Source organism: Gavialis gangeticus, unplaced genomic scaffold, assembly GCF_001723915.1.
Source record: "Gavialis gangeticus isolate Ggan-Ray unplaced genomic scaffold, GavGan_comp1, whole genome shotgun sequence".
In the NCBI taxonomy this organism is placed as follows: domain Eukaryota; kingdom Metazoa; phylum Chordata; order Crocodylia; family Gavialidae; genus Gavialis; species Gavialis gangeticus.
This window is the reverse complement of record NW_017729033.1, coordinates 84,459,666-84,483,608: the sequence shown is the minus strand read 5'-3', so window position 1 is coordinate 84,483,608 and position 23,943 is coordinate 84,459,666. Positions and strand designations below refer to the sequence as shown.

At 40.3% G+C, this 23,943-nt stretch overlaps 1 protein-coding gene across 4 annotated transcripts in view; it reads right to left on the bottom strand.

The window, feature by feature from the left end:
* Positions 1-23,943, bottom strand: part of SORBS2 (sorbin and SH3 domain containing 2) — a 298,880-nt gene that overhangs the window by 256,576 nt on the left and 18,361 nt on the right. For all 4 annotated transcript variants that reach the window (XM_019525918.1, XM_019525915.1, XM_019525917.1 and 1 more), the window contains exon 2: positions 923-1,059. The gene's annotated coding sequence lies outside the window, so the exon portion shown is untranslated. The remainder of the gene's footprint in view (positions 1-922; positions 1,060-23,943) is intronic.

Genomic DNA, 23,943 nt, shown 5'->3' with positions numbered 1-23,943 from the left:
AGGCGCCTACGAGAAGCGCCAGTCGTGTGGTGAGGGGGGGGGGGGAGGGGGGGGGGTCTTTGTTTTGGTCATAATTAGGAAAGCCATCAAAAGGTAACAGACAAAATATCAGAATTTTTATTTAGGAGGTAACAGCATGATAAAACTATATTTTCCCAGAAAAATGCTAACATCCTATAATACAAAAATTATAATGTTTGAGGTAAATGGATCACGATACATAGAGAATTGTAAAACACAAGTATCCTTTTATTGGAGGAGACAGAAGTTACACAAATATTGTATTATCAGATTTTAAAAAGCTTACTAGTAAGTGTGCCTACAACTACTGTTATATAGAGACATGCAATAATATTTTTGGTAGAAAAATAAATTATGCTGCATATGTAAACAATATTTTAAGCTATTTTATCTGCAGTATGTGAAACAGGGAAGCAAAAATGCCACAAGTGAATCAGTGGGAGAGTTTAATTTTAAACTGCTATGCATTGTACTTTGCTCCATAGAGAAATCCTGTTCATACAGAAAGTTGATTTCATTTAACTAACTTTTATAACCTTAAGCAAGGCAAGCAATATAAAAAAGAACTTCGGGTTTCAGTTAGACAATCAAACACTTTAGGTATAATAAATAAAGCTAGCTACTCAATAAACTACTTTAAATCTCACTCTCTTTTAAGAAGTAGGGTTTGTAATTATAAAGTTAATATTTTGTAGAGTCTCAAGCACACAACAGTGAGGTAGGACTAGACTATTACCTCTACATAACATACATGTATTTGGATTTATATACAGAAATAGAACTTATAGCCAAGAAACATTAGCAGTCAGTGGCAGGTTCTCTCTGAACATTAATTGGAAACTCAAGAATGTTATTCATGTGTACAATAAGAAAGCATAAACCCTTAACAAAAATGACTTACCAGACGGACGAGTTCGGCTGTTTTTCAAGTACAGAGGAAGTAAGTGCTTGTGCCCTTGTACGTAGAGCTCTTGTTTATTTAGCCCTTTGTGAAGGGTTTACACTCCTAGGGCTTAAATTTAAGCCAAATCCAAGAGTCTGTAAGGAGAGAGAGAAAGAGAGAGGCATGAAAGCAAAAGAATCTCAGCTGCTGGCTGATGCTTCTGTTCTAGGAGCATTTGAGCTATTTTCAGCACAGACGGGTTTGCCTGCAATCAGTATGAAAATGCAATACTGAACAACCAGCCTTCCAACCAAAATTCAGGAAACCCACAACAACTTTGTTCGTTGTCCAAATTCTATTTTAAAGAAACAAAAGGAACAAGGAGAAGGGGTGCTGCTGAGAAGAAACAATTGTTTTTTCTTTTTTTTTTTAAAAGCACACTTGGAAATGTTAAGACCATTTTACCTATGGGCTCCCAAAATAAACCACTGTGGCTTTTGGTTTTTTTAGACACCACTAAAGATGCTGTGCCTGCTTTACATATGGGTTACTCTCTTAGAGGGAAATGTGTCCTCATTTTCTCATTTGCATTCAAGTGTGTTAGATCTAGCTAGCATGAGTGTCTGATGACAACGGTCTAAGATTGAAGCCAGCAGTTATTTCCAGCTTGCATCTTAAATTTTGGGTTTCATCAACTATGCTATTTTTGAACATAAGTGGCCTGAGGCTGTTGACACTACAGCTCCTGTCTGTCAGTGGGGACTAAGGGGCATTTATTAACTTGATATAGTAGATGTTCTTCCTCTACCACATCTATTGCAAAAACTTGGGAGAATTAAGTGTCAACTCAACTTAGGTTAATAAATCATAGAAAAAAATAACCTTAGTTTTTTTTGCTTTTCGGATGCAGGCAAGGCCATTACTTTGGGGTTATAGGCAACGTCAGTAATCAAAAATCAGCAAAAAATAGTCATTCTCAGTTAACTTTCTGAGGTACTTCTGTCACATGAAGAAACTTTTCAGGCTGTTTTCTATAAATCTTTTCCTACCAGTAATGACAGGTGCGGCCTACTGTGCGTCATCAAGACAACTCTCCACATTCCACCACAACATTACGTTTTGTCTTTTACAACTCAGCTATTTCCCTTAGATGGAAGAATTAGTGATCTAAGGTTACTTTCTAATTCACTTTCGAATGAAACAAGGGTAGGCAAACTATAAAATGCTTCAGTATATTTTCAAATCTCTAGCTCAGATTTCTATATAGCTGGTTAGTCATTTGAATATGTGTTATAAGATCAGTCATGGGACTGCTACTACATGATTTTCTCAGTGTACTATACACAATAGCACTTGAAAAATGTTTTATGGATAACTGAGACAGGATGTTAGATAAAAATGCAACAACCCAGCAAAACAGGTTGACATTTGCTATTGTCAACAGAAACAAATAAGCACATAGTTCTTTCCCACAAGTGTCCTATTAACAAGGACCCACCATTATTCACACTCTGATGAAAATATCAGACTATGGTGTTTCTTTTCTTTTTTCATTCATGTACTAAGGGAAAAGATTTTTTTCAAAACTGATCCTTATACTTGTTAGTGTTTCTATTAGAAATAAATTAACTAAAAAAAAAGTCAAGTTAAACATGATTGTTTCTTTATTCCAAAGGTCAGTTCTTATTTATACAAAGATGCTTACTCAATAAAAGAAATGATGCAAAAGGGAAATATTTAGTCTCTTTCTCAATTGTACGAAACTTAGCACATCAATCTAAGACCCTTATTTTCCACAAAATTCAAAGAGTTCTAAAGAGAGTTCTGTTATACTTGACATGTATGGACAGGGTCATTTTAGGACACCCTATTCTGATTGGGTTTGACTTTTTTTTTCCGTTTAGTTAACTTTCTGAATGCTGGATCAAATGCAAAGTTGTGACTTAAAGGGGTACTAGTAGTTGGAGTAGACACTGTAGGCTATAAATACAAATAGGCAGACTTGTATATACAGACTCAGTGCGGGAGAAGGAGTCACTATTCTAGATACCATCTTTTCCCTAGTACTTTTGTGTGATAGGAAAGAGGTTAAGCTATCAAGCACTAGTGTGTACACAAGTCCTCATACCACACACTTACATAACCAAAAAAACAGAAGGATCATTCATTAAAACCATGTCTGGGTACATGACTATTAATGTGGACTTATTACAGAGGCTATGATTTTTAATGCATGCTGCTTTGCAGTACTATATTTCTTTTTTGAAACAATGTTCAGAAAAGACAACTAGGTACTACATTAAAACCCCCTGATTTACCAACAGTACACAATCTATTTTGGCACCTTAATTGTTTGTTATATTTTCTCTGCAACTGATACGATATAAATTATAACTTACCTGCTACCTTTTATAGCATTTATAAACTGCATTCAGTAGCACAGCTTTGGTATATATTAATAATTCATTTCAACTACTAGACATAAATCTTCCTCGAATATGGTTTGTTATGGGGAAAGGTTTATAGGCTGTAAATATTACTGAGCAGTGACATACAAACCATGTGGCTATTACCAGGCCAAATATAATTCCTATATTTATTAGAAAAACAGACATGAGCACAATCACCAAATATGAGAAATTCATGGCTAGGTTCCCGTCATCTCTGCAGAGAGCGGTACATTATTTTTCAGGCAATGAAAACATTATTTTCCCTTTCACCAACACTGGCAACTCTGACACAAACCTGCTTATATGATTGCTTTATTGGCATATTATAGCATCATTTAATTAATGATTGTTACTAACAAGATAATAGTACATTCTACTGAGTGTAACCATACTGAGTATAACCATCCAGTTCAAGACTTTATGCAATTCCATGACTGGATACATTTTAACAAGCTATTCCAGCAACCCAGATCATTGATATCTGGGTGGTTTCACAGCCCCTTTAATTCACAGCAAGTTGCTGAGTATAACCAAGTTGTAGTTTTTATTTCGAATGGTTCTACTTCTCCTGTCTGCCGGATTCATCAGCAGTCCCAAGCAGTGGTTGGTGCAGCTAAATATATCCCAGCTAATTCGCAAACCCTGGCATTCACAGGGAGCTAAGAAATTTAACTTTGTGAGAAATCTAGGTTCCACTTTGTTAGGAATCTTCTGTATACATTATACCAATTAAAAACAATAACTACAGCCACCCACCTTCGCTACAGAGTACATTGCCTCTGATATATAATGGAACAGTTTATATTTTACACAAGTTTTGTGGGAATAATGCAATGCTGGTAGTACAATACTTTCACAAGAAATAAGTTCTTAGACCCAATTTTCCAGCTAGGGCATATGAACAACTCCCAGTCAAGTAAATGGGAGTGGTCTATAAATACAGAGGCTTGAGTGTTTTTCAACTCTTGGAAGTTCTCCAAGTTAATTTGTAAACTATGCATATACCATATTTTAAGCACAATATAACTGGGTACAATTGCTGTTATTGATCCGTATATTAGTATATTAGCAAGGTTGTCTGTAATTTTGTGGAATGGCTTTGATGGTATTGTCTTCAGTATTACAAGCTTGACTCAAGAGCTCTTGAAAAGTGTTTCTTCCATCTTGAGTTGATGATGAGGCTGTTTTTAAAGAGTGTTTTATCCTTGGACCTCAGAAAAATGGTTCCTTGTGTGCTTAGTAGCTGAAGAAACTACTATGTGTGTTGAGTCTGTCCTCAAATTTTGAATCTCTGTTGCTTTGTCCTCCTACCACTTGTTCTTTCACACTATTTTTTCTCTGGTTCTCAAGCTTTAATGTGACAATAAGTGTCTTGTTTCTGCTTGGAGTTGATGTCATCCTACCAAGCTTTGAAGGCTCTTCTTATTCTGCCAGTGAGAGGTGGAATTTCCCAATTACTTCCATCAAATTGATCCTGATATTTCTTTGTGGAGAAGCCTAGAGATTCTTTGCACATCTCATGGATGCCTTTCTTGAACTCTCATAGGCTGCTTGCAGACTTTAAAGCCCTCCTCTCCCCCCCCAAGCCATGATTTAGCAGAAGACACAGTACGTTACTTTGACCCAGCTCTGCAGCATCTGTATAGATTCACTCAGCTATTAGCAGATTGTGGCGTCAATGCCTACACAGTCAGATGGGTTGCTAATTGGCTGGAAGGCCGCACCCAGAGAGCGGTGGTGGATGGGTCATTTTCGACCTGGAGGGGTGTGGGAAGCGGGGTCCGTCAGGACCTGCACTATTCAAGATCTTCATCAGCGTCTTGGATGAGGGGGTGAAAAGCACCTTGTTCAAATTCACAGATGACACTAAGATGTGGGGAGAAGTGGGTGCGCTAGAAGGGAGGGACAGCCTGCAATTGGATCTAGACAGATTACAGGGGTGGGCGGATGAGAATAAACTGAGTTTCAATACTGAAAAGTGCAGGGTACTGCACCTAAGGAAAAAGAACCAGCAGCATACCTTCAGGCTGGGGAACTCCCTTCTCATTGGTGCAGAGGCAGAAAAGGATCTTGAAGTCGTTACAGACTTCAAGATGAACATTGGCCGCCAATGTGGGGACGCAGTCAGGAAGGCTAACCGCACCTTGTCATGCATCCACAGATGCATCACGAGCAGGTCCAAGGATCCTCCCCATCTATATGATATTGATCAGGCCGCAGCTGGAGTACTGTGTCCAGTTCTGGGAGCCGCACTTCAGGAGAGATGTGGACAACATCGAGAGGGTCCAGAGGAGGGCCACCCACATGATCAGGGGGCAGCAGGGCAGACCCTATGAGAAGAGGCGAAGGGACCTGAACCTGTTCAGTCTCCACAAGAGAAGGCTGAGGGGGGATCTGGTGGCCATCTACAAACTGGCCACGGGAGACCAGCAGGCATCAGGGGAATCCCTGTTCCCCTGAGCACTACCAGGAGTAACAAGGAATAACAGCCATAAGTTGACGGAGAGTATATTCAGGCTAGATATCAGGAGGCACTACTTCACAGTCAGCTAGGATCTAGAACCGATTTCCAAGGGCAGTGGTGCTGGATCCTACCCTGGGGGTCTTCAAAAGGAGGTTAGATTGACACCTAGCTGGGGTCGTTTGAGCCCAACATTCTTTCCTGCCCATGGCAGGGGGTCGGACTTGATGATCTGCTCAGCTCCCTTCCAACCCTACCAACTATGAAACTATAAACGTGCCAAAAAAGCCCCACTAAAGCTCCTGATCTATACAGATGTTGGACAAGCGGGGTCAAACTAACAGGCTGCCTCTTCTGGGTACGCACTAGGCTCAGCATGGGGACACATGAAGTTTAAAGTAAAGCACCGGGTTTGTTTCTTACCATCTGCAAGCAGCCTTAGTGATCAATGGTGTCAAGATCATCAAGGAGGTCAGCGAGCTTCTCACTAAGGCACTGCTGAAAACTATTTTTAGCAGGTTCTTTCAAACACTTGATATTGAACTTCTTCCTTGGTAGCTTCTTTTGTTCATGTCATTTTGTGGTGATACAAATGGATATGACTGAACATATCAAATGATGATCTCTCCAGAAATCATCTGCACTGGTCATTGCTCTGGTGATATGGACATCACAATGACCCTGGGCATGCACTATGACATAATCAGGTGCCAGTGTTCTAGGTCGGGGTGCATATCTTCCATTTGTTGCTTTGGTGGAATAAGGAGTTTGTGTTGATGAAATCATGTTCTGAATGCTCATTCAGGAGATGTACAAGTATGACTATATATGTAGAAAGAACCCATACTTTGGGTGGTCTGGTAAACATCATGGAGTCCATGGAAGAGGTCTGGTGTAAGGAAGATTGGAGGAAAATGTCATAGGATAGCACAAGGTGAAGAAGAACTCACTACATTTTAAATAAAAAGTATGAATAAATTCATTCCTACAATGTCATATTCCTTTAAAGCCATCTGTCAATTTTTTATCTGAGATTCAACTACATTAGTGAGGTTAAATGTAGTCTCATGAAGGATGCATGCTTGTGCAACAAACTGCTAGAACTCCAGTCATTCAAGCAATATTTAACCCTGTCTGCATGTGCACATATTTAATATAATGTGAATGCAAAACTGGACTAGTCCTGTTAACAAAACATTACATATGATGAAGTGATGATAACTATGCAGATAATTATGAAAAAGCTAGGCAACATTTGGGACAAAGGAGGGAATGGCTGTAATGACTGAATGGCATTGCTAAGCCTCACAAAAAATAAACTTCACATCTTGCTCAGTCTCTTATAGCACTCAACACTTGCTTAGGGCCATTCAGAAAGGTGGAATGGTTAGTGACTAAGTTACCGGTTGTCCCAGCTGCTCAAAAAGAAATAAAGAAAACATGGAAACATTACTAGTTATTTCAAACTACAGGGTGTAATGTGTTCTGAAGAGGTAGTACCCAAGAGTATAAAGACTTAAACATTATTGTGAGATTTAGAAAGAAAAACTCCAGTTTTAACCAAAAAACCCCCAAAACTTGAAGTGATGGGGATGGGGGGGCAGAAAGAACAAGTAAAGAAAACACCACATAACTTGATTATTAATGGCAAATGTCAACAAGAGAGCCCTTCAAGAATGGTCTCTACAAATCACACAAAACAAAGTGAAAGGTGCATGCCTTTAATCAGTAGACAGTTTTTAAAAGTATAGCACTGAAAGCAGCAATCAAATTCCAGCTTTTCCATTTGACACTGTTTTGCATCAGATCTGTGACATGGCTGACATCCTCCAAAAACCTGATCAGTCAAATGATTTATCTGGTAATACATAGCTCCTAAAGTTTGTAAGGTATTTTTCTAATAGTTTATTGAAGCAATCTTGTTTTTAGATACAGCTGTGCCAGAGCACTCAATACAAGAATACTTCAGGCATGACGTTGCAGGAAGGAGTCAGTGATTTCCATACCCCAAAAGAACAGTATTTGGCAATGCATTCAGACATTACCATGGTGAAGACAGGAAAGAATCCCACTGTCATGGATCCAACACAGTGCAGCTCATAACTTGTGGGCTACACTGTTTCTCTGACTAAACTCTTATGGCTTAGAAGATGCCTGAAAAACCTGTGCCTGGACATTTATACTGTTGAAGTTTATTAAAGGCCCTGCAATGAATTTTTTATTTTTTGTATTGCTCTGTTACTTGGGTTCCAATTAACAGTCCTCTTTCTGTATGGAAAATAGAGAGGCCTATTATGAAACAGAACAGAACAAAAAACTATATTAACAATTTAGAACAGAAGTTCACGTGTTTTTTATTTTTCCTGAATGATCAATTGTCTCCTTTTGCTGATTCCTTCAATAATTTGTTTTAGGTGGCATATTAGCCTACATTGCTGATGTCTTTAGGTGGTAAAATGGGCTGAAGATTTTTAGGTGGAACAAGGTGCCCTTGTGTGGTTCCCCAGAAAAATACTTGGAAATTATGTTCAGGAAAATCACAAAGAGGAAACAGAGTAGTTTCCTGTTGGCTCAGATTTCATGGAGAGAACTGAGGAGCCAGCCAGAAATCATCAGGAAGCAGCTGAACATCTCAACATTGTAAGTCAGTGTCTGAGGGATTTTGCACCCAGCTATGGTACTATTTTCCTGATAAATTCAGAGGTATATAAGAAGCAAACCAGAAAACCCTTATGTCCAACATGCTATTGGTTCAGCAGCACTGACTTGACTACTGTACACCAAAATAACAGATGTCACCTGAAGAGAAACTAGAGATGACTGACTTTTTTCCAAACAGGAATTGGGCAAATGTTCGCTGTCTCTAAGGATGACAACATAAACTTTAGTTCCTGGAAACTTGGAAGTTTTTTTCTCATTTTTATTTTTGAAATTAGATGAGTCAGATTCTCTTTCAAAAGGTTGAAAATAAAATGAGATATTGCCTGTCAACTGAAAAGTGACTCAGAACTCATATCCCATATCCAACCTCTTGAGGAACACCTTTTTTCAAGGAGGGGCTCAACCCAATGCTAAACTATGGGTTTGTTTAAAACTTGTGTACATTTTTTAAAATTTACTTTTCAAACATCAGTTTAAGTCAGTATTTCTCATGTAATCATAACAAAATCTCACCTTCTCAGTCAGGGTGTGGACACACATTAACTCAACCATTTCAAATCATCACTAATTGGAAACTGGTTCACAACTGTGGCTCCCACATTCGGGGTGGGAGTAAGTACCCAGCCTACCATGCCTTGCAGTAGGCAAGTGGGGAGGAAGGAGTGCATGCACCCATACTTTGGGTTTCCAGAGATTGAGTGACATGTGTCTGGGGGTATTGTCACTTTTCTGCTTTTGTGTGTCTTCTAAACTTGAGTTCAATAAACTTTAAGTAGCCTGCAACTAACCAAAGTCTTCAGTTTGCTTCCCTAATTTGGAGTGCCTGCAAGGAACGGGACAACAGGGGGATAGGAGGGACTACTTGGATCCAAGTTTTCAGGTTCTCAAGGGCCGGAGGGCTGATAAAGGTAGCAATTGAGTAGGGAGGGCGAAGCTGGTTGCTTTTATTGAACAAGCAGTGCAAGTAAACTGACTGATAAAAAGTGCCAGCAAAAAGGAAAAAAGGGGCCATTCATCAGAGTGTAGTTGCAGCAGTGAGGGTAGGGGGAGAGGAGGAAGAGTGGTGCAGGGTGGGATGCCTGGAGGACCAGCCAGACCTGTGTCATAGAATGCTTGATGTCTACAGTGGACTAGTTCAAAAGAGTACTTGATTTTCCAGGTAGTTTTAAACTAGTACAACAGGCTTCTATGTCTGTCCATATCAGGTTTAAACTTCATTTAAACTGGTCTGAGCATTAGAGGTGTCCATACCCTCAGCGTTTGTGAATCTCAGAGAGATGCAAACCCCCCCACAAGCATTCTGATTGCAGGAAGTTGTCATTAACTCTGAAAGTCTCAGACTACGTTTTTTTCTCTGAGATGTTATGGATTTAAAAATAGAAAATTCTAGGGGAGGAGAGAGAGAGAGAGAGAGAGAAAGACAGGACAGCATACGTCACATACGCTAAAACCCCTAATAAGAATGCTTTTGGTAGAGGAAGAAAATCTCAAGACGTCTTTGAAATGAGTTGCTAATAACTTCAGGTCCTTATCAATCACCTCTCAAAAATCAGGTGTAAGGTAAAACCTTAATGACTGAAGTCATTGTCAAAACTTCCATTGATTTCAGTGGTGACAGGATTCCATCCCTGCAAATCATATTAGTCAATCAGCAGAAATACTCACTGCATTATAAGTGTTTAATTATTAAAAAATTGAAATATGGCTTTTATAGTGAAACCATTCACCTAAAATTATGATGTAATTTATTTCAGCTTGTTAGATACCCACTAACTGCATTAGAACAGGATAACAAAAATCTAATGTCTTAAGAAGCTAGTTAAAAGAGAAATGTTACCTACTCAAAGATTCATAGAAGCTCTTTAGTAATCTGTGTTAATCCATGTCTTATATCAATGCCAACTGCATTTAAGATGGCACCAGGCCACATTATTGCTGTCTTAATGGACTTAAAAATGCAACAACTGCAGCTATCATTGATAAATTGTACTGAGAGAATTGTGTGCCTGTTAATGCTATTCTGCTACTAAAAATGACTTACCTTTTCTCCACTATTAACAGCAAATATTTAAGGAAAATGAATGCGTAAGAGTATCTTGCAGGAAATACAAAACAGAAGCTTATTGTTTATCAGATTCTTTGCATTCATTGCCTGCCCATTGTTTCAGATACTTTATACAAGGTCAGTTTTCTTAGAACACAATTACACCAGAAAGCATTTGTAGTTATTGTATTTTTTCTTAATTATTACAGATCTGGCCGTGAACTTGTGACATTAAATAAGTAAAGGCAACAGGAGATTAGAGAACCCAGCAACTCCAAAGCCTAGACGACTGGGGCTGGATTCCAAGAATGTATTAAGTACAAAACTGCCAATCTCAAAGTACCCACTTAGCTGTCCTCTAACCTTGAAGTTGCCTAACTTTTTTACATTAAACCTCCCAGGTGTCTCAATTCTCATTCTGGGCTCTCCTTGAAGTATTGCAGACTGCATTTACTTCCTGTTTTGATCCGTAAGCTAGATGTTCCTCTGCCTTTTTCCCTTGACGATCCTGATCCATTAGGCCAAGGGTGCTCTCTCTATGGCCTATGGGACAGATCCAGCTCACAGAATCATGTCACTTGGCCCACAAGGCTCCCTCCATGTCTGGAAATTTGGCTGTGGTGGCAATTAATGCTGCCACTGCTCCCCCACTGCCAAATTTTCAAGCCCCGTGGGGCATACATCATGGCCTTCTGTGCCAGATGGGTCCAATGCATGGGGCCAAGACATCAGGCCTCATCTGGTGTGCACAGGGCTGGAATTGAGGCCAGGGTGGTGGGGCTGATGTAGCACACAAAGCTGAGGCCTCACCCAGTGTGCAGGGCTAGGGCCCCATGCCACACTTTCCCTGTACACTGACTCCATACTGGATCTCGTCCACAGACTGATCCTGTGAACTGGATCTGGCCTGCAGACCAACCCTAAGCACGAGATCCAGCCTGTAGACTGACCTTACACTGCTCATCTGGTCTACAGAGTCAAAGGATAGGCGCTAGTGCATTATTTTCAAGCTCTGCACAAAACCAGCCGGAGGAGGAGGTGCTGCTCCTAACTACCTTTATGCAAGTGTAAGGATTACACAGCACCAAGTGTGCAACCCCTCTGGATTCACTACACATACATGCGTGCGTGCACACCTGCCCATCAGCAACACCTACTGTGAGGTACTTGCCATTAAATTTTCCTCAGTGAAGAACAGTGAATAAAAAACAGTCCAAATTTATCTTTTTACTACAATAATAAATAGATAACAAACAATAACTGCAACCCTTGCAAAGAAAACCTTTAAAAATCACACATAATAACACAGGTTAAACACATCTACTCTGGAGCCGCTGAATGGATCTGATGTGCTTGTGTTATTTCTTTCTCCCAGCAGGATACACACCTCTGTGGTTGAGAGAAGTCATCCAAATTTCTTCTCAATCTCCTTCAGTTCCTGGGATACTAGACAGATTTGTAACCTGCTTGCTAGCAGGAGCCAGGGCTCACCCAGCCCTGACCAGTCAGCATTTTCAAAAGGACAGTCCATTTCAGTCGATCAGACGCTGCCCCTCTTCCCAGAGCTCTCTCAAACTATTCCACTCCTAGCCTCAGCTGCCACACAGTTTCCAACCTGGTTGCTGGTTGGTGTTTACCTCCTTGACCTCCATGGCACACCCAACATGGCCAGCAGCCACCATTTCTCACCGAACATGGACAAGAGGGTCTCACGGACTTTTCTGCAATGGACACATTGTTCCCCCGTATAGTACAAGGGGGTTATACAAATACACAGTTGTCTCTCCAAGAATAGGAGACATTCTCCATAGCTTGAGAGGATTCATATCACATCTCCTTGAAGGAAGAACCCTTATCCATTATTGGATATTCTCCCATTTCACATGCCATGGAATAATTAAACATTTGTTGCACCAGAGACAGAGAAAACACTGCAGTGAGCATGATGCACTAGCTTTGTTATGAGCTATTCCCCAAAAAAGCGGGTATCTGGGCTCTAAGTCCCTACTCTTGCATCTAAATATAATATCCAGTGAGTTTTAAATAGTATAAAATTAGTGGGATATTATTGGTTTTACGAAGTGTTTAAACATATTTAACTCCAGAAGAGGGTTCATGGTCTACCAGAAGGTGGTGTCAAGTCCCAGATTTAAAAGAACCTTCCTCCTTCCAACCCAAAATATGTTATACATACTGTCTTAATTCAACCCCTGGTTACTGTGAATACTATTCTTCACATATACTGCACTCCTTTTATAAATGGAGCCTGTGGCTGCTTGCAAACATTAAAAGAAAAAAAAATGTGTTTTACTTTTTAAAAACTTGGTACACTCCCGTGCTGAGCCCAGCACATGACCAGAAGAGGCAACACCTTAGTTTGACCAGACTCACCTGATGTCTCTATAGAACAGGCGCTTTAGGGCACGTGTAGATGAAACGGGGGCCTAAAGTGAAATGATGGGTTTTAAAAAACACCGCTTCAATTTAGGGCTGATTAAACCCCCGTGTCGTGCACACACCCTGCTGACTTACCTGCCTCTCTGGTGGGGAGGACAGCAGTCCCAGGGCTGCAGGGGGGGGCTGGTGCTTCCCGCTGTGGCAGCAGTGCCCACCCCCCGGACGGTACCTGCCCACAGGCACCCGGCTCAGGTGGTCCTGTGGGGCACCAAAGGCTGAGGAGGAAACACTGGGCCCCTGTGCAGCTCAGGCAGGCAGGATCTGGAGGGGAGGAAAAAATCAGGCTTGCTGCTTTTCTTGAGCAGAGCCTGCTTACCCAGGCTGCTGCCAGCCTGCCTGCAGGGCTTCCTGCAGAGCTGTGGAGCTGCATGGAGCCTAGTGCTTTGCTCCCCAGCTGTAGGGCAGCAAACTAAAATTCCTTGGAGAAGTTTGAGTTTGCTGCACCCCAAGTCATTTAAGGCGCATTACACCACCAAATTTCCTACAGTGGCTGGAATTAATGCACAATATGCTGCCAAGGCGTGCAAACACCGACACCATTACAGCGGTGCAAAAGCGTTTATCCCGCTTTAAAATGTCGTGCACACATGCCTCTTTTTTCATCTACACACGGCCTTAGTTGGGCTTTTTTGGTGCTTTTATCTAATAGCTGATTGAATCAGCTTTAGCTAAAAGCACCCAAAAGCCCCACTGAAGTGCCCAATCTATACAGGTGCTGAAGAACCAGGTTGAAGTAACACACTGCTTCTTCCAATACAGCACTTGTAAAAATAAATTCTAACATCTGCAAGCAGCCATATATGCCTGTCTCAGGGGTGTAAATTCTTTTATGGTGGCAAGATGGCTAAAGGATGATATTACAAGGCTAAGCATTGTGATGTTCTTTTGGGGGGGTTATTGCCTATCATTATTTAGGAAGAACTAGTATAAGAGGCTAAGTTTCAAGCTTACTCTAAGTTGCATAAGTATTTTCCATGCAGTAGGCCTAATTCTGGTCCTTCTGCATCCTTGCAGAATAAAAAATGGTCAATTCAGCAAAGGCAGAATTAAAAGGATCTATATGAACAACATTCCCAAATTTTAATTCTTAAAAAGAATGCAAATTTAACAGTTGTTACTGTTGATGGAATAAGTAGAGGGCATTGGAACTTGATCCCATCTTAGGTCTTCATGAACTGCATATGAGATGGACAGGATATGGGGATGAAGAAGGAACACGATACTTGTGAACAAGGCTTCTCAATACAGAAGTAGGGAAATTGTAACCCAATGATAGGCAAACACAGACATTTAAAAAGAAAAAAATCATTATTTTTACTCATGAGTGTTCCTGTTAAAAATTAATTTGTTTTTTTGAGTACAGTCCAGACGATTTGGTATCTGAAAATATGGCATAAAGCCATACGCCACTGTGCATACAAACCATGAAGGAATCTAGCCATAGCTATATAAACTTCGGCCTGTTGGTATGTATATAAATAGAGTTAATACTGATAGAGATGGATTTATCTTTTTCCTGATGTGTTTTTTCAAGAAAGCTTAGCTGAAAAAGCAACATTTGGATTTCAGCAATGCTGAAATGCCAGTTTCCTACCTGGATTCGTCTAAAAACAGGGAAAGTAAAAACGGTCTGCTCAAGGTCATAAAATGAATTCCTAGCTTAACACATCTTAGAAGCTGGAATCCTCTGTATCCCTATTTATTGATCTGGAGAGTTATCCCACTTTTACCCAATCAAAACTTGCAGTCATTTGTCCTCCAGAGTTTATAGGGCCTGATAAGCATAGACCAGGAGGTAGCCAAACTGTGCTTCCAAATATAGTATGTACAGGGATCCTCAAAATGCAGAATGGTTCTGGTCATGTTTTCAGAGATTTTATAGTAGGATTTGTATTCTAAGTTCTAATGTCTTCTGCAGGGATGGCCAAAATATGGCCTGTGGGCCAGATTCAGTCCACCAACCGATTGTATCTGACCTGTGGGCAGGTGGCCGCCAACTCATGGGATCTAGCCTGTAGGCAGCTGGCGGCTCCGGCTGTCACATGGTGTTGGGTGGATGAATCTGTTCCCACTCTGCTGGGCAGGCAGCCGGGACTACTTCAGTTCAGCGCTGATGTGGTGGCATCAGCTGTGGACCTGGGTGGATGCCCTGATTCCCACCGAGAACCTGCTGGGTGCATCCACAGCCGATGCTGGCGACTGCCCAGAGCTGCTTAGGCTGTGCTGGGTGGGTGCTGGTGAAAGCTGCAGACCACAGGCAACATGTGTGAATGGCGGGGTGGGGGGCGCATGGGAGGGTCCCCCCCGCAACTCCTCCCCAGATTTCTGCACTGATAGTGGGGACTGGAGCTGCATGATTTCTGGGCTCTCAGTGCGGTGCTGGGCTGCATCCCAGCCAGACCCAGCACCTGATAGCAGCAGTGGCAGCATAAGCATGGAGTTGTGTCTCCCAACTGTCAGCACTTACATTTTATTTATGCTGTGGACAGGGTCTGCAGGTTCTGGGTTGGGAGATCAGTGCATGCTGCAGCTCCAAGCAGTTTGTGGGTGGGAGAGAGAGATATGGCCATTGAGAGGACACCAACACTCATTATGTGGCCCTCCAGCCAAAATAATTGCCTACCCCTGGTACAGTGGAAGATTTAGGACAGGGCTATCCAACTTCTGGATGGAAGAGAGCCACACAGGCAACCTAGCCCCTCTCCACATGGACAGTCCAGCTCTTTGTCTGCTGTGTGCACAGCTCTCCTGCACCTCACCCAGTGGAGTATTGACTAGAAATTGAGGATGGAGGGAGGGGGTCACCGCAGCAGCAGGAATCATGGCCAGACCAGGGAGCCACATGTTAATCCTTTACAGGCTGGACAAGGGCTGTGGGCTGCCAGCTGGACAGCCCTGATTTAGGAGATCAGTCACTTCTAATGTTTACATGGTTTGCATAATTCAGCAAAGTGTTCTCACTAAGCATATCATTGAGACAGCAAACTTCTTGCTCTCTTTCTGAGGAGAAAATTATAAACAGGATTTTGTGACTATAAAAGCCCCAATAAGGCTGTGTTGCAATTATATTTTACGTGAGTACCACTTATAAGGTTACATTGGTCCTTCTTTTCCTCTGACAAGTTTGTAGACGAATCTGACTAATCCCAACAATAATCCACAAAATGTAAATAGAAAGTTCTATGCCGAATGCAAGATCAACAAATCAAATAATGAAAAAACTGCTCCTGAGTGGCATCTAAAATAAAGCAGTTTAGCTCACAAATTGTTCCTAGGGCAGCTTGTTCTATTGCCTTACTGTTCTTAATAGTTAGAAAGTATTTTTCTGGAATTTAATGTAAATATACTTTGCTGCAGTTTAAACCAATTGCTTCATGTACTGTTCACTGTAGCAAAGGAGAACAGTTGTTTTCCCTCTTCTTCATGGCAGCTTTTCTAATAATTGAAAACTACTGTCATGTCTCCCCCACCAACTTTAGTCTCCTTTTGTCCAAACTAAAAAAATCACTACTTTCCCCTCATATCATCCACATTATAATCCTTTTATCGTATTAGTTGTTTGCCTCTTGGACTCCTTCCAGCTTCTCCACATACATCTTAAAAGCAGTGCCTACTGCCCAAAATGGTATAGCATACTCTCGTTAGGGTCCTAACAGTGGCAAACAGAGCAGTGCCATTGCTTTCCATGTCTTACATATGCTACTCTGTTTATATAGCACAGAACAACCTAAGAATTTTTTTTTTGCAACTGCATCACAGTGCTGAGTTATGCTGAGCCCCTGATCCATCATAAACCCCCAAAGTCCTCTTAACAGCACTGCTACCCAGCAAATTATCTCCTATTTTGTCTTTGTATGTGGTTTTACGTCCCTGGATGTAGCACATTGCATTTTGTTGTTGAATTTCATTTTGTTGTCTAGTGCCCTGTTTTCCAATTTACCTAAATCCTCTGAATTCTCTCATCTTGCAGTGTTTGCAGCTCAGCTCAGTTGGGTCATCTGCAAGCTTCATCAGGAAGCATACTATTCCGGCATTCAAGCTTTTAATAAAAGTGTTAAACAACACCAGATCCAAAACAGACTTCCTGGGAATTCCAGTTGAAACCTCCTGCCATTCCAATATTGATTCATTACTCTTTGCTTCCAGTTTTTTAGCCAATTTTGTATGCACCTACCAGTGGTTCTATCTAAACTACATTTCTCTAGTTCACTTATAAGAATGTAAGTGGGACAGTCTCCAAAGCCTTATTAAAGTCCAAGGATGTTATGTCTACGGCATTCTTTTCCTTCACCGAACAGTTTATCTTGTCAAAGAAGAATATCAAGTTGGTTTTGCACGATTTGTTCTTAACAAATTCATGCAAACTGCTTGTGATCATTCCTCCTTTGAGTGTTTACAAATTTTTTTATACTTTATGACCATTTACAACCAATTCCTCTTTATTTGGCAGAAGGCAGATAAATTGTGCAGAGAGTACAATGAGGGGGTTAAGAACTTACTGGACATTTTGGTTTTGCTTTATTATTCTTTCAGCAGATTTCAAGAAAGTTAAAATGCTTTATTAATATTAGCATCATCTTAAGCTTTAGATTGTCTTTTACCTGTGCGACAAATACCTCACCTATTTTTTCCTGACTTGTCAGTCCATAGTAGACCCCCTGTCCTGGTACAACTATTTTGTGTCTTCCCTGACATTGACCTCTACTCATTTTCACCCACATACATTCAGATCTCCTGCTGTTTCCTCTTGGACCTGGGAGCAAGCATAAGTATCGCCTCCCTTCCCTCCCTCCCCTGCACGCCCCTCCCTTCCACTGTATATCCCTCAAAAACACTCTGCAATTTATCCTCTTGTTTTTCCTCTTGCACTTTCATCTGTGCCATCTGATGGATTCCCTAGAACTGTTTCAGTCTTTCTTCATAATGCATGCAGGGTTATCCAGAGTTATCATCCCTTGGTAATATATACACTGTGACCAGTAGAATTCCTTGCTATACCCTGTAGAACCTACGGTAAAGCCCTTCTCACCATGTTAGCCTGCCAGTGACCACTCTTCCCAACTCCCATCAGACCTTATCTCTGGATAGCAATCACCTTTAGCAGAACAGCAGCTGCTGCCAAAGAATCCAAATTATTCTTCTTGACACCACCTTCTGAGCTTCCTCATGATACCACACCATTTCCTTCCAGGGTGTAAGGGTCCTTCACCTGGACGTTTATCTTCAAAATAGAGTATCAAGGATTATATGCATCCCAAGCTCCTTTTCTGTCCTGCTTGGAGACTGAGAGGGATTCCTTGTAGTATCATTGATGCCCACTTGGACAAGCAGAAAAGGGGGAAAGATGAGCTGTGGCAATCTGTTACAATCTGAACTGAAGCTCCAGGTGAGCAGAACACCTCAAAAGGAAGGCTCTGACTACCAGATGGTACAAGCCAGGTATCTGCTCCTACTGCAATGGGTTTTTCTTTTCCTGACAATTTATAGCTTCACTACACGGAAAGGAAACACTCCTGAAACAGGAAGCTAGGAAGAAGGAGGGATCTTCTTGTGTTTCTTGAAATGGCTGCGGTTCCTCAACTCTAATCTCTAAAATAAGTTTACACAAGGCTGATGCATTCTTATTGCCACTGTAATTGCCATTATCTGTTTAGAGCTTTGGGACAGGGACTCAGAAAAGTCAGTGCTGCGGTCATTTTTGTTAACAGAAATATATTAAGCATTTAGGAACTTATCACATATTACTTTAACTGTTGTCAAGTGGAAGTGAGAGATCCCACATGGATTTTGTTTGCCATTGTGTTCCCCATAGTACTATTAACTGTAGTACAGACTTTATTGGTTTGAAACATTTCTATAAAGTATACAGTGCTCTTCTTGGAAGAGGAAAGAAGCCAATGTTCAAAGCATGATGTAGCTATATTGCTAGATAAATCATTTTCTGCTTGCTGATTCATAGGTCAGAATTAACTTCTGACTTCAGGGACATAGCACAGAGAGAGGGTCTTTTTCTAAGCAGCAGACAATTAGGGTGGGAAAGGAGAAGGACAGTCTTCTCTGTGACTAATTTGTCTAAATGATTTTGGCATCCATTTCCTAAATTGCCTCCTTTAGTAAGCACTCTTTCACTGTCTTTTAATGCTAATTCACATAGTGACATGCATTACTTAACAAAACCCATAACTGCATACTTTTATCACAGGCTTTCATTTGTGAGTAGTCTCTTCTGTCAGTGACCATAAAGAAGATAATTTATAAATGCCATTTTCAAGAGTGACTTCTTGGCACCTCATTTTTCAGGTGGCCAACGTGACACACACAGAAGGGGACCAACTTTCGGAAAATGGTGCACACCCTTTTAAAAAAACATCATATCCTTTAAAAGGTGTCCCAAGGCAGGCATGGAAATGGAAGCAGTCAAAAATCACAGGTTGTTTTCAAAATTTTTAACCTCTATTTATGGATTGAGTAAATAAAACACAAAAGATTTAAATATTTTTGCTGCTCCAAATACTTGGGGACTAAAGAATCCTCGAGGAGGAACTTTATCAAAATATGTGTTCTTTAAAAGTAACAGATGTATTGCAATAATTTATAAAGAAGTACTCTGGTAGAATTCTGGAAACACCAGAATAAACAATTTTATTGTATTTATTTTTCATGCCAACTTTCTCAAAATATTTGTCAAATTTAACAGAAGAGGATAGCCATTATAAAGTTATAGGAGTGGAATTTGGTAATATATTTTCATCTGAGATTTGAGAAAGAGATGGAGTGCTGACAGATCTAGTGACATACTAGAAGCATGCTCCTAAAGTGGTAAAATGACAGCATGCCCTCTCTTATTTGCCAACAACCATGAAATCACATAGAAATGAGAGTGCCAGACAAGTAAGAGGAAGGCAGTTTGAAGTGGTTTCTCAAATAAATGATGATGCAACAAAATTCTCCAAGAATTGAAACAGTAGGACTATGTCTGTCTCTACTGATGTGGGGAAGGAATCAGGCCACAGCATTCTATACAAACTGAACAGTTGACATCTAGGGATGGAGTTATAATGACAAAAGCTAGAAGAGATAAGGGGCACTGATAAAGACTTCAGCATCATGCATAAGGCCAATTTTTAACTCAGGTGATTATGAGAGGAGGAGGGAAATCAAAGATGCTAAGGTAATAACTGAAATTAGCTGTTACCCTGAGGATTTCTATAGATTAAGGGTTCAAAATGTTTTAAATTGGGTAATTTCCTTTCTCTCTCAAAGATAAAAAAATGGAAAAGAGGACTTCCTTTCCCAGGAATTCTGTTTATTTTCTCAAAACTTCAAAATGTCTTCTATACCAGGAGAGACAGACACTCATCAACAGAAAATCTGAACTTGTTTTTCCTTCAAGGCTTTTTCATCTTTCATGAATCTGATAATTTCTAAAATAGTACTACTAACTCCTAGTATTCAAGAATAATTATTACAAGAAACAGTGACATAATAAAAAGCAAGCACTTGGGGAATAAGAATGATTTTTTATTTTTTTTATCCTCTTGTACAGTATCTTCAAATTCAGTCTCTGGAACAAAGTACTGAAAAAAATTAAAGCCTGAAAAAAGAAACACAATTATTGACGATTAAATGTGAGTGTGTCTTTACATTACTCATACCCTGTGCTGCCAAATGAAGGAAGTTAAAGCAGACACTGTAGGTGCATCTACATGAGATGCTAACTGCACAGTAGCCTAATAACACTACACAGTAGCATGCTGAGCGAAAACTGTTAATATGCTACTGCACAGTAGTATTAGGCTACTGTGCAGTAAGTGTCACTAAAAACCTGTGCACCTGCTCCACTGCGCAGTACTTAATTATCCAAGTACCAAACTGAACATACAGTGATTACAGCTCATTAATGAACCTGTAGATGCGCCCACTAAAAACATAATGCTGCATGCAAAATGTAGTGAACAAAGAGATGTGTGTTCAAAGTGTAGGCAGTCTGATGGAGTAATTAATCTTGTTCAATATTTAGTGCCCAAAGTATCTGAGACTCTTTGCATGACAGGGAATGCAAACTTTCTGCCTACTAAAACTTAATGCATTCATGATTTTTGTGGTAACAGATGCTTATATAGATAAAACAAACAAACCAAAACCCCCAGGATTTTTTTAAAAATGTTTAAAATATTACTATTTTAAAGCAATTTTTCCCAGTGGAAAACAGGGATGAGCAGCACTAGTTAGCAACTAACTGCCTAACCCTGGACCATAGTTCGAGACATATGGATACACAGCACTAGAGAAAGTAACAATTTTATTTGTTTTATGTATTGTTTATTTTAATTATTAGTTTATTACTATCTATGTATCTATTTATTATTGCTTATCGATTGATCAGTTATTTCTTGTGATTTATTCTTTAATTTATTGAAACTAAAGTTGTTAAAACCCCCCACAAAAATGCCTAAAACCAAACCAACTATTCAACTACAAAATGAGCCAGACTAGATCACAATATTTAAACCCTGGTTCAGTTTGTTAGTATATCTTATGGTACAGACAGAAGCCACCTGCAATGCATATACTTTGACAAAGGCATAATGGCTAAGACTATGTGGACCATCTCTAATAAGAAATTCAATTATTAAATTTGCAATAATAAAGTTGACAGTTACCAAATGATCATAAGGTAGAGTTCTCATCATCATGTCTTTATGAAACTAATGTTACTGTAAAAGAGAAAATCTTTTCTGTTTTCAAAGATTGTTTAAAAACTAAAAGGTATTTTAAGACACAATTCCAATACAGGGCTCACATGTCAGCCTATAATAAACATTTTTTGAACATACTAACCAGTAGTGTAAGGGGGGGATGAGGAGGGAACAAGGCCTGGGCACTAAATTAGTGGGGTGCCAGAATGGCATCCCCCCTGGAGAGTCTGTGCCTTGGCAGCAGCAGCTGGAACCTGGAAGTTTCTATAACTTCTAAAATCTAATTTTAACAACAAGGAAAAATTGCAAAAAAAGATGCCCTTGAAGTTGCATAATGTTTCAAGCCATTCTTAAATTTCAGGTTCAGTTTAATATTCTATCCTCTAAATATTAGTCCTTCGTTTCCCCTACAAGTTGATATACAGGTGGCAGTCAAACAGAAGATGAACAAAGTGTTAAAGATTCAAGATCCTTTCCAACCTAATCCTTCTCAAAATATTTCCCAAGAGACCAACACTGTAAAGTGAAGAGAAGTAGCCATTCCAAAAACCACTAGCACATGTAGCAACATTTCAAAAATTAATTTAAGAAATAACACAGAACTACAAGAGTCACTGAATACAAAATACTGCAAATAGCTAATAGGAGTGAGAACAGAATAACAGAGGGAAATAAATCTACTGATACAGCAAATGATTGTATACGTAGCTAAGGTGAAAATATGTTTTTCTACTTTTGTGGCTGTATGTAATAATAGCTAGTTTGCCGACCCTTCCAAATCAAGTGATAATACCTGTAAGCAATCCTTTTATAATGTTCAATTAGAGCAAGTACCACAGCAATACTTTTATTGATAGCAGAACTCTATATGAACAGCTTACAGCCTGAAGGTTGACCTCTGTCCACAGCAGACATAGGCTAATCAAGATCAAGTTACTTGTTCCTACTAACAGAGGATCCCTTCCATACCAAATTCACAACTGGCAAAACCTGATTTCCCTAGTAACAGATGAAGAAGTGAACAAAATCTCATGACCCAATTCTTATTTACATTAGGAGGCCTTCATATAAGTGAGAATCAGGCTCTTGATTTTATTAGCATAGTTTGGGTTTGGCATGCTCAGCTCTGCTGACCAAGCTTGTAAGGCTGTCTCTGAGATACCTGAGAGCACAAAGAAGATTCTGCTGCTCAAGTACTAAAATGAAACATGACAGGAACAAAACTGCAGAAAGAAACAAAGTAGATTTCTGCTTTCAGAATGGCAAAGCAGTGTTGGATTCTTACATGCGATGATATCCTACAGGCGCTAATGGGAGTTCATGCATAAAAGAGAAGAACAGAATATTTAAGTCAAACAAGTGGTGGACAGACAAGCATCAGTTTTCTTGTATCTCAATACAAGCACAAAGAAACCCAACATTAGAGCACATGTTTTTCAGGCAGGATCTGATTCATTCTCTTTTCCTTAAACCTGCCTGCAGATTTCTGGGTTTTTTTCCTTTTCTTAAATAGTATGTTGCCATTTATCTGGTGTGATTTTTAGTCTTTCCCCAATAGTATTTCTAAAAGTCTGATCTTTTACTCGTATTTTTACCGTGAAGATTTTTTTTTTTTTTTGCAGACCTCAATCATCTGCCACATTAACTTCTACTCTGGCCTCCACACATTTTTACAGATGATTTAAGTCCATACAAAACGCAGCTCCCAAAGACTCTTTTGCTTGTTGCTTTGACCTGCGCTCCAAATACCTGAATCATACCGCTACCTCCTTATTTTCTGTCCCATTCATCCCAAAGACCTTTCAGTTTTGCCTCTTCCAGTTTACTGGCTCTCTCAGCCCCTACAATCCCGAGCTTGTAGGGATTTGGTGAGGAAGACGAAAGCAGCACTGGAGCTTAGATTAGCTTCTGGGATTAAGGATAACAAAAAGTCCTTCTTCAAGTACATAGGTAGCAAGAAGTCTCAGGGTAACATTGGACCCCTACGGGGCAGGGCAGGGCAGGGCAGGGCAGGGCAGGGCAGGGCAGTTGGTGATGGACGCACGAGAGAAGGCAGAACTCTTTAACAAGTTCTTTGCCTCCGTGTTCCTGTCTGCTGACAATGGGGTGCTCTCGGGTGATAGCGTAGAGAGGCCCAGGAAGGATGTGAGTCCCCCGACTGTTAGTTCAGACCTAGTTAAGGATTACCTGGAGGGCTTAGATGTATCCAAGTCGGCAGGCCCGGATGACCTTCATCCGCGGGTGCTGAGGGAATTGGCTGGTGTCAT